Genomic DNA, 16334 nt, shown 5'->3' with positions numbered 1-16334 from the left:
CATCAATAGCGTCAGCATCCCACTTGCCTGTCTTTTGCAATGCTCTCTGCAGAGAATTAAAGAGGAGGCATTGCAGCCAGAGTATGATGAGATGGATCAAGAAGCCATAATGGGCGATTACACACAGCCCAGCCTCATCTCATCCCAACGTGCATTGCGGGACAATGAGGGAGATGAGGAGGAAGAACAGGAGCTGGTATCATGCGCTGTAGACGGTAGTACCTGTACAACTGTCATACAGTCGGTTCAGCGTGGGTGGCCTGAGGACAGTGGGGAGGAGGAGGAGAGCATGGTAGGTCGTCATCTTGGTGAGGACACAGAAATCTTGCCCATTACCAGTCTGGCATGCATGGCTGACTTTATGTTACGCTGCCTTAACCGTGACACTCGCGTTGTCAAAATGTTGGGTGACCGTCATTACTGGTTGGTGACACTTGTAGACCCCTGCTACAAGGAGAACTTTCACTCTCTTATTCCTGAGGTGGAGAGGTCTACAAAAATGTGGCAGCACCAGAAGGCCCTTGCTGTAGAACTGTTAAAAAAATTCCCATCTGAACAAGCTAGCGGCAGAGGTCACAGTTCGTTGACCAACCAAGGCGTACAGGTGAGAGAGACGCAACTCCAATCCAGCAGAGGCAGGGGAACACTGTCAATATTCTGGGACAGTTTTCTGAGACCCGCCCAGCTTACAGGCCCTGAGGCACGGGGTACTCTCACAAGGAGTGGTGAGGGAGTACCTTGCCGACCATACCAGCATCCTCCGTGATTCCTCTGTGCCTTTTAATTATTGGGTATCCATGCCGGACACTTGGAATGAACCCTTGGAGGTCCTGGCCTGCCCTGCCTCCAGCGTGTTATCGAAGCATGTTTTTAGTGCCGCTGGGGGAATTATAACTGATAAGCGCACTCGCCTGTCAACTGACAATGCTGACAAGCTGACCCTTATCAAAATGAACAAGGGCTGGATTGGGCCAGACTTCTCATCACCACCAAATGACAGTAGAGTAACAAAAAGTCAAATCCACTGTGTTATTTCGGGAGGTGTATTCCCATGCACCGCTTCACACCCACACATGGGTATATGCTTCCTCATTTCGGCTGTTTTTGCTCTTCTCCTTATCCTCAGCCTCCACCACCACTATACCACCAGGGTGACCTTGGTCCGTGTTGCCAGCATTGCAAGTTCCTCCATCCTAATTTTTGGCAGCTTTTGCTTGGAAGGCATAGGCAAAGACTATGGGAGACCCACTCTCCAATAATGGGAATAATGTTTTTAATATGCTGTACTGCATGTCTCTTCCAAGGGGCATTAAAACCTTCTTGTTAAGCTACTGCAACCTCCACCACTTCTCCAAGTGGCATTAAAACCGCCTTGTTAAGCTACTGTGACCTCTACCATTTTTCCAAGGGGCATTAAAACAATCTTGTTAAGCTACTGTGACCTCCACCACTCTTCTAAGGGGCATTAAAACAGTCTTGTTAAGCTACTGTGACCTCCACCACTGTTCCAATAGGCATTAAAACTGTCTTGTTAAACCACTCTGAACTCCACAGCTCTTCCAAGGGGCATTGAAATGTTGTTTTTAATTAACTCTAACCTCCACGACTCTTCCAACGGGCATTGCATTTCCTCCTAATTTTAGTCAGCTTTTGCTCTTCAATGCAGTACGCTTTAGTACGCTGTAATCCACGTCTGTTTCAAGGGGAATTGCAGTTCCTCATAATTTTTGGAAAGCCTTCCATTCACTGCTTAGGCCAACAGTGTACAGGTGACCCAGTTGCTATAAATGGAAAAAACGGTTTAGTTAAGGCCCTCTGACCTCCATGTCACTTCCAATGGGCATTGAAGTGCCTCGAAATTTTTGGTAGGCATTGCACTCACTGTATGCCCTATAACTGTGTAGCTGAACCGCTCCTTTTGGTACAGAAACATATCCTACAAGACATGTGTGGTTGACTGGCCTGATATTGATGTGAATGGTCCCTGTTCCTCCTGCTCTTTCTCCTTTGCCACCACCTCATCCATCATTCGTCACCTGAAGCTTTGCTTTAACGGGAGTCATAGAACTGGGATAGTAGCAGGAAAACATCCAGCAATCCTCGGAGGAGGTAGGATATGCGCCAAAACGCTGACCACCTCAGGCCTAGCCGCTACTACATACATGCGCTTGCATTCCAAGGAACAGAAAGCTAAGGAGAAGGATGGCTTCGTGATCATGAATAATTTACTCATTGTGTAGGAGTCCGACCACTGCTGCTGTCTACCTTCTGAACTTTGTGTTGAAGCCTGGTTGACCCAGGACCCGCAATCCTCTATGTCTGGAGGTCGTGTTGCATCCCAGTGTCCAACTGTGTCCCGGCTTCCACAATATTAACCCAGTGTGAAGGCATCAGTCAGATGGACCATCCGTGGCCACATTCACTTGTCCACGTGTTTGTGGTTAGGCTGTACTTCAAATAGGGACAGCTGCGGACCGTGTGTGGGCATCCAGCCGCGATGTGGCTGGGGACCGAGTATGGACAACCGGCCGCCCTCTGGCGGCTGGGGACCGAGCATGAACACCCGGCCGCCAGGCAGCTGGGGACCGAGTATAGACACCCGACCGCCGCCTGGTGGCTGGGGACCGAGCGTGGACACCCGGCCATCGGGCGGCTGGGGACTGAGTATGGATACCAGGCCGTCGACGCAGCCATGACATGGTGGCTGGCGTCTGCCTCCACATGCCTAAAAGGCCCAATTTCAAGTGCAAGCAAGCTAGCAGTATGGTATTTCAGCCTGGGGGTGGGTGGGTGGCAGGCTGGATACTTGTGCTTGCATTGCAAGGAATGGGTGAGGTACAATTGAACACTACCCTGGGACAAGGACTTGCACGGTTATAGTTGCAAGTCTGCATCTTCTGATGCGGCCAGGATACCTTCTGATGGGAACACTTTTAGGCAGTGACCTTGGTGTCAGAGATGCTTCCAGGGGTCTTCCCCATGCTGTTCCCATGTCTTTTCAGCACTGTATGCATGTGTCACACAGCACATTGCCAGATAAGATTGTAAAATGTTAAAATGACATTTCCCAGTGAATGCATTTGTCTCAGTTGAAAGCAATACAAAAGTGCAAAAACGCATAAAAAATGCTAATTGTGAACATAGCCAAAGGTGTGGATGAGTATTTTTGTATTTGGTTATTTATTTTACCTTATGCACAAGTCTTTACCCTGGAAAGGAAGTTCCTTAACATATTTCACAGGAAAACCGTTTCAGTTTCGTTTTTGAACGTTTTATTTTGAGCCCGTAAAAGTGGCTTAATACCTCTGACCACGTTGTTGACAGCAGTGACCTGGGGGTCAGAAATGCTTCCTGGGGCGATGCCCATGCTGTCCCCATGTCTTTTGAGAACTGTCACTATCGTTTTGGGCACTTTTTAGCCTTTCTACAGACTGCCGGGGGTGCCGCCGCAAAAATGATCGGGTCTCCCATAGACTAACATTGGGCTCGTTGCTCGGGTCGAGCACCCGAGTATCACGGTGAGCTCGGCCCGTGCTTCGAGCACCCGAGCATTTTAGTGCTCGCTCAACACTAGTCATCATTTATTTTATATGCAAAGAGTGGAAACACCTGTAAAATGCCCATGCAGCAGATATTACCGATTGTAAAGGCTTGGAATCCATGGCTAAGTCTGTATGTATTGCACAGCATGTATTGACAAAAAAAGCATGAGAATTATTGGAAAATCAGCAGCATATGTAAAAGTTGACATAGCTTATTTTACTGCATGCATTTGATGTTTTTCTTAAAGGGAATCTGAAAGTAGGATCAAACCTTCCAAGCTGGGAAAAATTCACATTTTTCTTAATATGTAAATGAGCTGTTAAGATCTCTGGGCCGGACATATGTCATCCTGAAAATCTGCTTTCAGAGCTTATTTTAACTGAAAGGAGGTGTTATTATTGTGAGCCATGTAGCTCAGTAGAGCAAACTGTCATTCATTACATGTCTCACACTGGTAACACCCCTTTTCATTTACAATAAGCTCAGGATGCAAATTCTCATGCAAATCAGTGTCGAGCCCCATAAACCAGAACAGCTTATTTACATATTAAGAAAAATGTGGATTTCTCTGGAATAAAATTTTGGATTGCAGATATTTTTTTACTAAACTTCCTATGACCTACATGCCAATATAGATGATTGTGTTTGTATGTTATATCGAAAGTATATAAAAATCAAATCTTATTTTTCAAACAATTTTACCCTTGCAGACCTGTGTAATCAGTAATTAGACCCAGAGAGTTTATTCTTCCATTTGCAGCAGACGTTAAGTGTGGCTTGTGCACAGTGCGGGGCTCTTGGCTTACCAAGTGTGGATCTTCCAGATTGGTTGCTTGGGAGCCATGTCTCTTTTCCAACACTGCTATGATCACACATGGACAACCTCCTTTTTTCCATTGACAGGCAACAGATCTGAGTAAGGGGTTGTTTTTTGTGCCATTTGGGGGTATATAGTATTTTTCTTCTGCTTTTTATTCCAATTTTTGAGAAACAGAATGAATAAATGAAAAGCAATTGAGGAATTGTCTTTCATTTTTTACACTATTTTATGCTCTTCACCATGCCGTAAACAAGATTAGATGACTTTATTTTTCGGGTTAGTACAATTACAGTGATGCCAGGGTTATAAGTAGTGATGAGCGAGCACTAAAATGCTCGGGTACTCATTGCTCAGGTTGAGCAAATCGTAATGCTCGGGTGCTCGACCCGAGCAACGAGCCCAATGTAAGTCAATGGGAAACTCGAGTATTTTTCCTACGGCCCCTCCCGGAGGTCACCAGGGGGCATAAAAATTGCCCAAATCGATGGGAACCAGGCCCGGCGTTCAGGACCCGGCGCACCCGGGCAAATGCCGTGGCCCTGAGCAGGCAGAGGGCCCACTCGACGTCGGACACCCCGGCGCGCTATGGGGCCCCGTTAGCGGAGGAGAGCAGTGCCAGCAGAAGAGAGCAGTGACAGCATCCACCCCCCCTGCTTGCTCAGGGCCCCAACACAATACTTACCTCTCCCCGTGCCTCCGCAGCAGGTCTGGTGTCTTCCGCGGCTGCTGCACTGTGACGTCTCAGGTCAGAGGTCGCATTGATGTCTTTCCAGCGTGCCCTCTCCTGAGCAGTGAGGGCAGAGCGGGAAGACGGCAGCGTGGCTGAGAAGTCCGGAGCAGAGCAGCAGCAGCAGGTGAGGTGAGTATTTGATTTTTTTCTTTTTTTAGGTATGGGGGCATGGGGCACCTGTATGGGGCATTATATGGGGTCCAGGAGGCATGGGGACCTGCATTGGGCATTATATGGGGGCCCAGGAGGCCAGTATTTTGTATGGAGCGTTATATGGGGGCCAGTATTCTGTATGAAGCATTATATGGGGGTCAGTATTCTGTATGGAGCGTTATATGGGGACCAGTATTCTGCATATAGCATTATATGGGGACCACTATTCTGCAAGGAGCATTTTATGAGGTCCATTATTCTGTATGGAGCAATATATGTTCCCATTATTAGGAAATGGGTCTCCTATACTGTTATTGCCTAGGCAATTAAAGCAAGGGCTGCCAAAAATTTGGGCGCATCCTAATACCCCTTTGAAAAGACATAGAGGAGGGCCTCAGTTAAAAAAATGTTCCCATTATTAGGAAGTGGATCTTGTACACTGTTCTTGCCTATGCAGTGAATGCAAGGGCTGCCAAAATGTGGACGCACCCCAATACCGCTTTGAAGAGACATAGATGAGGTCTTCAGTAAAAAAAAAAATGTTCCCATTATTAGGAAGGGGGTCTCTTATACTGTTATTGCCTATGCAGTGAATGCAAGGACTTCCAAAAATGTGGATGCACCCCAATACCCTTTGAAGAGACATAGAGGAGGGCCTCAGAAAAAAAATGTTTCCATTATAAAGGAGCGGGTCTCTTATACTATTATTGCCAATGCAGTGAATGCACGGGCTGCCAAAAATCTGGACGCATCCCAACACCCCTTTGAAGAGACATAGAAGAAGGTATCATGATCTGCAACATGTACTAAGGAAAGATAGGGGAAAGCTGTCCCTACAGTAAGAATAAGCTGAATCCCTACAATGTAGCGGGCTGCCTGTTCCTAGCGAACAGACCCGCCTTAGTCCTCGGCTAGTCTGAACGAAGACCTATAGCATACAGGGAGGGGTCCCTAAAAGAACTAAGGACTGGGACAAAAATGGGACACCTCCTAAACAGAGAAGTTGTTGCAGAACACAAAAAGACAAACTGACAAAAAGGTACTAGAGGTTCCAGAAGGACCAAGCGAACTGACAGAGAAAGGCACCTAAGCATCAGGCTAGAGAAACAGTCAAACACTAAAGTCCAGCACAGCCAAAAGGGCGGAGCAGGAATATAAAGGCAGATGGTCACATGACTGCAAAACACAAGATGGAAAAAACAAACAGGAGGGTTCTAACAGTACCCCCTCTTTTATGAGGATCATCCGGATCCTCCAGGCCCAGGCCTATCCGGAAACCTCTTGTGGAAAGCTTTAACAAGCCTAGGAGCAAAGACATCATCCGTCCTTACCCAGGAGTTGTCTTCGGGACCGAAACCCTTCCAGGAGACAAGATACTGTAATCTCTCTCTATGCCATCTAGAATTCAAGATAAGAGAAATTTCATATGCGCCGTCTTCCACCACAGGAGGAACTGTGACAGTGGCGTCCCAATCTGATATATCAGCCTTTTTCAACAAGGAAACATGAAACACAGGATTAATCTTCCAGGAAGTAGAGACATCCAACCTAACAGCAGACGGGTTAACAACCTGAAGCGCTTTAAATGGACCCACAAACTTAGGACCCAGTTTTTAGAGGGAATCCTCAACCGCAGGTTCTTCGAGGACAACCAAACCATGTCACCCACAGTAAACAAAACCTCCTTATGTTTCTTGTCAAAATACTTCTTGGACTTCTTGTTAGCCTCTTGAAGGTTGCAACCTACATTAGTCCAAACTCTCTCCAAATCAGTGGAAAAATTCTCCTCCGGCACCGCCGACCCCAATTTGGAGAATGAACCAAAAGACGGATGTCTCCCAGTGCAACAAAAAAAGGAGAACACCCAGCAGAGGAGGATGTATGATTGTTAAGAGCAAATTCTGCGAGAGGCAGAAACTGTCCAACATCTTGGTTCTTTCTTTCAGTCTGTCCACTAGACTCAGGATGATAACCAGACAAAAATGACAAATGGACTCTCAACCTGTCACAAAAAGCACTCCAAATGCGAGCCACAAACTGAGGTCCTCTATCAGAAACAATAACCGTGGGAACACCATGGAGCTTGACAATCTCCTTAACAAACGCCTTAGCGAGTGTCTTGGCGCAGGGCAACTTAATGAATTGAACCAAATGACACATCTTACTAAAACGGTCCACAACCACCCAGATGACAGTAAATCACTCTGACACAGGAAGATCAGTAATAAAATCCATTGTGAGATGCGTCCAAGGCGCACTTGGAACCTCCGGAGGGCAAAGCAACCCCGCAGCAGGAGTATGTGAAGCCTTTGACCTAGCACACACAGTACATTGACGCACCCAATTGACTTCCTTCTGCCATCCAGGCCACCAAAAACTGCGACTGATAAGTCTCTTAGTCTCTGTAATTCCTGGATGACCTGCCAACCGAGACTCATGACACTTCACAAACAAATCTCTCCTAAAGGCTTTAAGCACGAACAACCTCCCATGGGGAGTGTTAGATGGAGCATCATCTTGAGCTTTCAGAATCCCATTCTCCAAAGCGGAGTCCAATGCCGCCACCACAACTAATTTCTGTAAAATGCTCTCCTCCTCCTTGGCACCGACCGTAGGAGAGAAGCTGCGAGAAAAAGCATTGGCTTTAACATTCTTAGTACCAGGGATATAGGTAACAGAAAAATGAAACCGAGAAAAAAAAAGTGCCCACCTAGCTTGACGGGCATTCAAGTACTTGGCAGCATCCAGTAAGATCAAATACTTATGATCTGTGAAAACCTGAATAGGAAATCTAGCGCCTTCCAAAAAATGACGCCAATGTTCAAACGCAAGTTTAATAGCCAGCAACTCCCGATTTCCAACATCATAATTCAGTTTGGTTTCCAAAATTTTTTTCGAAAAGAAGGCACAAGGATGTACTCCACCCTTGTTCTCCTGAGACAAAACTGCTCCGACCCCCACCGATGAAGCATCGACCTCGACCAAAAAAGGCTTGGTCTCATCAGGCTGCATAAGGATAGGGGCAGAACTGAACCTCTCTTTGAGATACTCAAATGCTTCAATGGCCTCTGTAGTCCACTGGGCCGTATTCGCACCTTTCCTGGTTAGATCGGTCAGAGGCTTAACAATTATAGAAAAATTCTTAATGAATTTCCTGTAATAATTGGCAAAACCCAAAAATCTCTGTATAGATTTCAAACAAATAGGCCGAGGCCATTCCTGCACAGCCTGAACCTTCATCGGGTCCACCTCAAAGCCCTCGCTGGAGACAATGTAGACCAAAAAACTAATTTTCTGCACAGCAAACTCACATTTCTCCAGCTTAGCAAAGAGTGAATTATCACTCAATAACTGCAAAACTTCACGTACACTCTGCCAATGGGACTCTAAATCTGGTGAATAAATCAAAATGTCATCCAAATACACAACCACATTCTTACCAATCAAAGGTTTCAGGATGTCATTAATAAGGTTCTGAAAACATGCAGGTGCATTGGTAAAACCAAAAGGCATCACCAGATTCTCAAAATGACGTACCGGAGTGTTAAAAGCAGTTTTCCATTCATAACCCTCCTTCACTCGTAACAAATTGTATGCCCCAGGAGATCAATTTTAGATAACCACTTGGCCCCCACCAACTGGTTAAACAAGTCAGGAATTAACGGCAATGCGTAGGAATTGCGTGCGGTAATCTTATTAATTTCACGAAAATCCAGACATGGACGTAAACCCTTGTCCTTTTTTTTAACAAAGAAAAATCAAACTGCCACAGGCGACTTAGAAGGTCTAATGTGACCAGCAGCCAGGCTAGTCTGTATGTACTCCTCCAAGACCTTTCTTTCAGGAATAGTCAGATTAAACAAGCGACTCTTGGGAAGAGTAGCTCCTGGAACAAACTCAATGGCGCAATCATTATCCCTATGAGGAGGTAACACTTGCGACTCCTCCTCTGACAAAACCCTCCAAAAATCTTGAATAGGTATAGGTAATTCCCTTTTTTCCACAGCCGCAATGTGACCATTACAACATTTATCATAGCACTTCGGATTCCAAGACTTAATCACATTAGTAAACCAGTCCAGTAAAGGATTGTGCAGTTTTAACCCAGGCAAACCTAAAATGACCGGAGAGGGTAAATTATCTAATACAACCAATTCCAAAATTTCTTGGTGAACTCCATTGATAGTGAGGGGAAATGCAGCAGCCTTGTGAGTAATACATTTCAAGGGAGTGTTATCAATTGCAATCACAGAAATAGGTGATGACAAAGGTTTGGATTTCAGTTTAAGGTTTTCCAAAAACCCTTTATGAATCACATTAAGTGTTGAATAGAGATGAGCGGTGTTCGACTCGAACTGTTCGCCAATCTCAAATTCGAGCTGTCTTGGGCGGTGTTCGAGTCGTTCGACATTTTCCCCGTCGCCACCATTTTCTCACTGCTGCAGCTGAGTGCTAGACGACACCGCTGCTGCTGTGGGCGCTATACAGTATAACTGTGTGAATGGCGAGCGAATTTCCAGTTACATAGAGAGATAGGTTTAGGGAGTAGGGACTAGTTCTAATTGCAGCCCTTTTGAGGGATAGTTTACAGCAGTTCATAGCACTTTTTGCCAGGCAGGTCTGTGCCAGTGCTGTGCAAGTGTTTTTCACAGCATTTGGCAAAATGTAGCTCAGCCAATCCTTTTGGGCCTGTAGCAGTGTCTGTTAGTCATTGGAGTAGCCTATCTGTGTTGCAAGCTATACCACCTGTGTATCTAATACCAATTTTTTACTCCATCTAAGCCAGCCAATCCTTTTGGGCCTGTAGCAGTGTCTGGTAGTCAGTGGAGTAGCCTATCTGAAGCAAGCTATACCGCCTGTGTATCTAATTCTAATTTTTTACTGCATCTAACCCAGGAAATCTTTTTGGGCCTAGTAGCAGTGTCTGTTAGTCAGCGGAGTAGCCCACCTGTGAAGCAAGCTACACCGCCTGTGTATCTAATTCTAATTTTTTACTGCATCTAACCCAGGAAATCTTTTTGGGCCTAGTAGCAGTGTCTGGTAGTCAGCGGAGTAGCCCACCTTTGAAGGAAGCTACACCGCCTGTGTATCTAATTCTAATTTTTTACTGCATCTAACCCAGGAAATATTTTTGGGCCTAGTAGCAGTGTCTGTTAGTCAGCGGAGTAGCCCACCTGAGAAGGAAACTACACCACCTGTGTATCTAATTCTAATTTTTTACTGCATCTAACCCAGGAAATCTTTTTGGGCCTAATAGCAGTGTCTGGTAGTCAGCGGAGTAGCCCACCTGTGAAGCAAGCTACACGGCCTGTGTATCTAATTCTAATTTTTTACTGCATCTAACCCAGGAAATCTTTTTGGGCCTAGTAGCAGTGTGTGGTAGTCAGCGGAGTAGCCCACCTGTGAAGCAAGCTACACCACCAGTGTATCTAATAACAATTTTTTACTGCATCTTACCCAAAAAATCCTTTTGGGCATAGTAGCAGTGTCTCGTAGTCAGCGGAATAGCCCAACTGTGAAGGAAGCTACACCGCCTGTGTATCTAATTCTAATTTTTTACTGCATCTAACCCAGGAAATCCTTTTGGGCCTAGTAACAGTGTCTCGTAGTCATTGGAGTAGCCCAGCTGTGAAGCAAGCTACACCGCCTGTGTATCTAATAAAATTGTTTCACTGCATCTAACCCAGCCAATCCTTTTGGGCTAGTACCACAGTTTGGCCACTCAGCTCTGCTCGGTTTCCATCCATCGTTTTTTGTGCAAACAACTACAGAGTTGCCAATTAGTTAACCATCAAAATGAGTGGCAAAAGGCCTGCTGCTGGTGGAAAGGGGAATACGCATGTTGGAAAGGGAAAAAAAGGTTGTGTCCGTGGGTTAGGTGGTAAAGCAACAGTAACATATGCAGAAGAAAGACCATCTTCCAGCCAAACTAAGATGTCTACTTATTTTCGTGGACAATGTTGTAACGGGTCTGGGAGGCGGAACCTCTGAGCAACTATACAAGGGGGCGATCCTTGTAAGGAAGCGGGTGGTGACCAGGGAAGATGGGCAGGTAGTCACAGCAGGTGACCGGGACAGTCTCTGGGTAAACGGGCAGGAGGTCACGGCAAGTGACCGGGACAGTCTCTGGGTATAGGGTTGGTACGACCTGTGACGGCTGAGCCTCCAGGTAGGCTAGCAGGCGGATGGCAGGTGTGTGCTCCCAGGTGAGCAGGCGAGAGTCTCTGGATAAGCAGGTGGTCACAGCATGGGACGGCGGAGCCTCAGGGTAGGCTAACAGGCGGATGCAGATGAGTGCTCCCAGGTGAGCAGTCGAGAGTCTCTGGATAAGCAGGTGGTCACAGCATGTGACGGCGGAGCCTCCAGGCAGGCTAACTGGCAGGTAGCAGATGAGCGCTCCCAGGTGAGCAGGCAAGAGTCTCTGGACTGGCAGATGGTCACAGCACGTGACGGCGGAGCCTCCAGGTAGACTAACAGTCAGGTAGAAGGTGAGTGCTCCCAGGTGAGCGGGCAAGCTGGTCCATAGACAGACTGACAGATGTCGGAAGGCAGACCGTCGGACCTCAGGCTAGCAAGCAGGAAAGCGGATGACAGGCAGGAATCAGGCAGCAAACTGGCAGGAAACTGGCAGGTAACTGGCAGGTAACTGGCAGGTAACAGGCAACGGGACCTGAGGGCTGAAGCAGAGTAGTGAACAGTGCAACAACATTGCTCGGGCACCTCCATTTTGGAGGAGGTGCCTTATATATGGTGAAGTCCTCCGGCCATTGGCCGGGGACTCCTTAGGACGGCGCGCGCGGCCCCTTTAAGAGGGGGGGAGAGCGCGCCCTAAGCACCTTGGCCGGAAAGGAGCGCGCGCTGCCAGCAGAGCGGGAGGAGGACGCCGGACTCGGAGCGGAGAGGTGAGGGGAACAGCGTCCCTGCCTAGCAGTGGGGCAGGGACGCCGACGCTACAAATGTGATATGATCCCTTTCTTACGGACACGCCCATAGCTACAAATTCCAGATGAGGCACAAAAACAGCAGGTGCTTCAACGGATATCAAGTGCTCCTTTAAGTGGGCTCTCCTCCACCTCAACTTCAACATCACAAATACTCCAGTCCTCAGAGGTGTCACCCCAATCGCACTTGCTTCCTCACAGCTCCCAAGTCTCCAGCTGCCCGTCTGAGTATGAGGTAGAACAGATGGTTGAGTCTGCAGAGCTGTTTACTCATACTATAGCCTGGGAATCAGAGGTCGGCTTCAGAGCTTCTGTGAATCCAGACGAGGAAATGATCTGCACTGATGCCCAGAATGTTTATGAGTCGGATCCAGGCCCAGATGAAGAAGGTTCTGAGCATAATGCAGACCCTCGTTCCCAAACTGTAACTCCTGTTGGTGGAGACAATGAGTAAGATGATGATGAGACGCAGATACCTGATTGGAGTGACAACTTGACTTTTCGGTCAGGGCAGGAAGAGGTTGGCTCTGAGGACGACGGGTGTGACAACACACAGGGTGATGATTATGAGGTTGTAGATCCCACTTACTGTCAACCCACAGTCAGCCAGTCGATGAGGTCAGCAGAGGAGGTGGAGGAGGATGCTATTGACGACGAGGTTAGGTTGCGCCTTCCTGAATAGAGACGGAGTGCTGGAAGCACGTCAACAACTGCATCCTCAAACACAACTCTGCCTCTGACAACAAGTCGTGGTGGCTCTTCAGGTCGCATGGGCTCTAAGCCTTGCATCGCCTGAGCAATTTTTTAGATCGCAAAGGATGACCCAACTCATGTTATCTGTAACATTTGACACCAAAAGCTAAGTAGAGGCCAAAAAATACATAGTTTGAGTACTTCATGCATGAACCGTCACATGGATATGAAGCATAAGTTGCAGTGGGAAGCTCACTGAGCGGCAATGCGGCCTAGCGGGCCGGGCCAACCACCGTCTGCCCCATCTTGTGCATCCACGGCCTCTTCATCCTCTGTGACTGGGGGGACAGCAGTCACACATGTTTTTGGATGCAGACCTGCACCACCTTTGGATCAAGGCAATCTAACTTGTCCGCCTGCATCTTCCTCACAGACCGGCAGTTTACCGGGGACACCCTACTCAACCCCGTCTAAGCACAACAGCCAGCCCTCAGTCCCTCAGATGTGGACAAGTAACAGACCATTTCCTCCTAGCCATGATAAAGCTAAGAGATTGAATTTCACCATCTGCAAGCTGTTGGCTACAGAAATGCTGACTGTCCGCCTGGTGGACACAGAGGATTTTCGAGACCTTATGTCCGACGCAGTGCTCCAGTACCAGATGCTCAGTCACCACTACTTCTCAAAGAAAGCTGTGCCTGCACTACACCAGCATGTCGCACACAGCAACATCGCTTCCTTGAGAAACTCTCTGTGTGACAGGGTGCATTTCACCACAGACACTTGGACGAGTGGGTATGGACAGGGGCGTTACATGTCGCTGACTGGGCACTGGGTAACTATGGTGACAGCAGGACAAGGGGCCGCTGTCCAAGTCTTGCCGTCCCCATGAGTTGTGCGTCAATCCTCTTTATCTAGAAGTTCCTCCACTAGTTCTGCATCCTCAACCTCCTCTCGGTCCTCCACCTGCACCCGAAAGCCTGTCTGGTAATGCCACCCACGTTCTAACTGCGCAGAAGGAATCCTGCACACCTCCTTACTATGCTGGCAGCAGGGCTCAACGGCGGTGTTTACTTTGAAATGTCTGGGAAATGTGAGTCACACAGCTGAGGAGTTGTGGTCAGCTCTGGAGACCGAGTTTTATGAATGGTTGTCTCCACTGAACCTGCAGCAAGGGAAGGCCGTGTACAACAATGCTGCAAACCTGGGTGCGGCCCTTCGCCGGGGCAATGTCACACACGTGCCTTGTATGGCTCACGTATTGAACCTGGTTGTCCAGCAATTTTTAGCCCACTATCCCGGACTAGATGGCCTTCTGCAGAGAGCACGGTCACTCTTTGCTCACTTCCGCCGTTCGCATCCCACAGCTCAACGACTTACATCTCTACAGAAGTCGTTGGGCCTGCCAGTTCACTGGCTGAAATGCGATGTGCCGACATGATGGAATTCAGCTCTGCACATTTTGCGGTGACTGTGGCAGCACCGACGAGCCCCGGTGCAATACGTTATGACGTATAGCCTGGGCCAACGAGATCCAGAGGTGGGGCAAATCACGCTGCAGGAGTGGTCTCAGATCAGTGACCTATGCACCCTTCTGCACAGTTTTGAAATGGCGACGAAGATGTTTAGTGCTGACGATGCCATTATCAGCATGACTATTCCGGTCATTTACATGCTGGAGCACACTTTAAACAGTATTCGGAGTTAGGTGGTGGGACAAGAGGAGGGGGAAGAAGTACAGGAGGAGTCGTATGTGGAAGGGATAAAATCTCCAAGGTCCAGACGGTCGGCAGCACCAAGGTGGCAGACATGGGAGGGTGGGGGAGAGGAATTAATGAGGGCGCATGGTAGCAGCCAAACTGTTGAGGACGGTGCAGGAGCCGAGGAAGAAGTGGAGGACGAACTGGCAATGGGCATGGAAGACACATCAGATGAGGGAGACTTTGATCACATTTCTGTTGTGCTAGGTTGGGGGGAGAGGGCAGAGGAAGGAAGCATGATTCTCACCTTGCCACCAACACAACAAGGACTTGGTACCCCTGGATGCGCAAGACACATGAGTGCCTTCTTGCTGCACTACCTGCAACATGACCCTCAGATTGTCAGAATTCGAAATAATCCCGACTACTGGGTTGCCAGTGCCACACTCTTAGATCCCCGGTACAAAAGTAAATTTGCCGAAATAATTCCAGCCATAGAAAGGGATAAATGCATGCTGGAGTATCAGCAGAGGCTGTTACAGAATCTTACATCTGCTTTTCCACAAAACACCAGTGGTGCACTTAGTGAATCTCACAGTTCTAACTTGCCAACCATGGGACTGTCGAGTCTTCATCACTCAAACCGTAACAGTAACACCGTATCTGCTGGTAACAGCAATTTTGTGGAATCGTTTCACCAATTTTTTAGACCATCCTTTGCAAGGCCACAGGAGACAAGAAGTCTTACACATAGTCAACGCCTAGAGAGGATGGTACAGGAGTATCTCCCAGTGAACATCGAAGCCATGACTGTGTCACTGGACCCTTGCTCATTTTGGGCTTCCAATCTGGAAAAATGGCCTTAGCTCGCCACCCACGCCTTGGAGATCTTGTCGTGCCCTGTAGCCAGCGTTCTATCTGAACGTGTGTTCAGCGCTACTGGTGGTGTGCTGACAGATAAGCGCACGCGGCTGTCCACTGAGAATGTAGACAGACTCACGTTCATAAAGATGAACAAATCATGATCCGCAAGGACTTTTCTACCCCTGTGTCATCCTGCGGAGACTAAAAGATTGAGGATTTTGGAAAATTACCTCACCAACCATTTAAAGCAACTCTTGGGCAATTAATGCCACTTAAGTGGTGTCTGTGCCACAATTTTTGGAAAAAATAGAGACTCTTTTTGGAGTCCCCTTGCTGTGTTTTACATGACGTTGGCATTGTCAATTCCAGGTGGGTCGGGTCTCCCCCCCACCTTTTAACCGCAAGAAACTACATACACTCTGGCTTAGGGTAACACAGGGTTGAGTCTGCAGAGTTGTTTACTCATACTATAGCCTGGGAATCAGAGGTCTGCTCCAAAGCTTCAGTGTCTGCTAATCAGCGTAGTAGTCCAGCTGTGAAGCAAGCTACAACGCCTGTGTATCTAATAACAATTTTTAACTGCATCTAACCCTGCCAATCATTTTTGGCTAGTAGCAGTGTCTCGTAGTCAGCAGAGTAGCCCATATGAAGAAAAACTACACCACCTGTGTATCTAATAACAATTTTTTACTGCATCTAACACAGGAAATCCTTTTGGGTTAGTAGCAGTGTCTCGTAGTCAGCGGAGTTGCCCATCTGAAGCAAGCTACACCGACTTTGTATCTCATAACAATTTTTAACTGCATCTAGCCCAGGCAATACTTTGGGCCTAGTAGCAGTGTCTGCTAGTCAGCGGAGTAGCCCAGCTGTTTTGCAAGCTACACCGCCTG

This window comes from Phyllobates terribilis, unplaced genomic scaffold, assembly GCF_046119375.1.
Source record: "Phyllobates terribilis strain yellow unplaced genomic scaffold, ASM4611937v1 Scaffold_8__6_contigs__length_399053987, whole genome shotgun sequence".
NCBI classification, from domain to species: Eukaryota; Metazoa; Chordata; class Amphibia; order Anura; family Dendrobatidae; genus Phyllobates; species Phyllobates terribilis.
The sequence above is the reverse complement of the archived record's forward strand: the minus strand, read 5'-3'. Positions refer to the sequence as shown.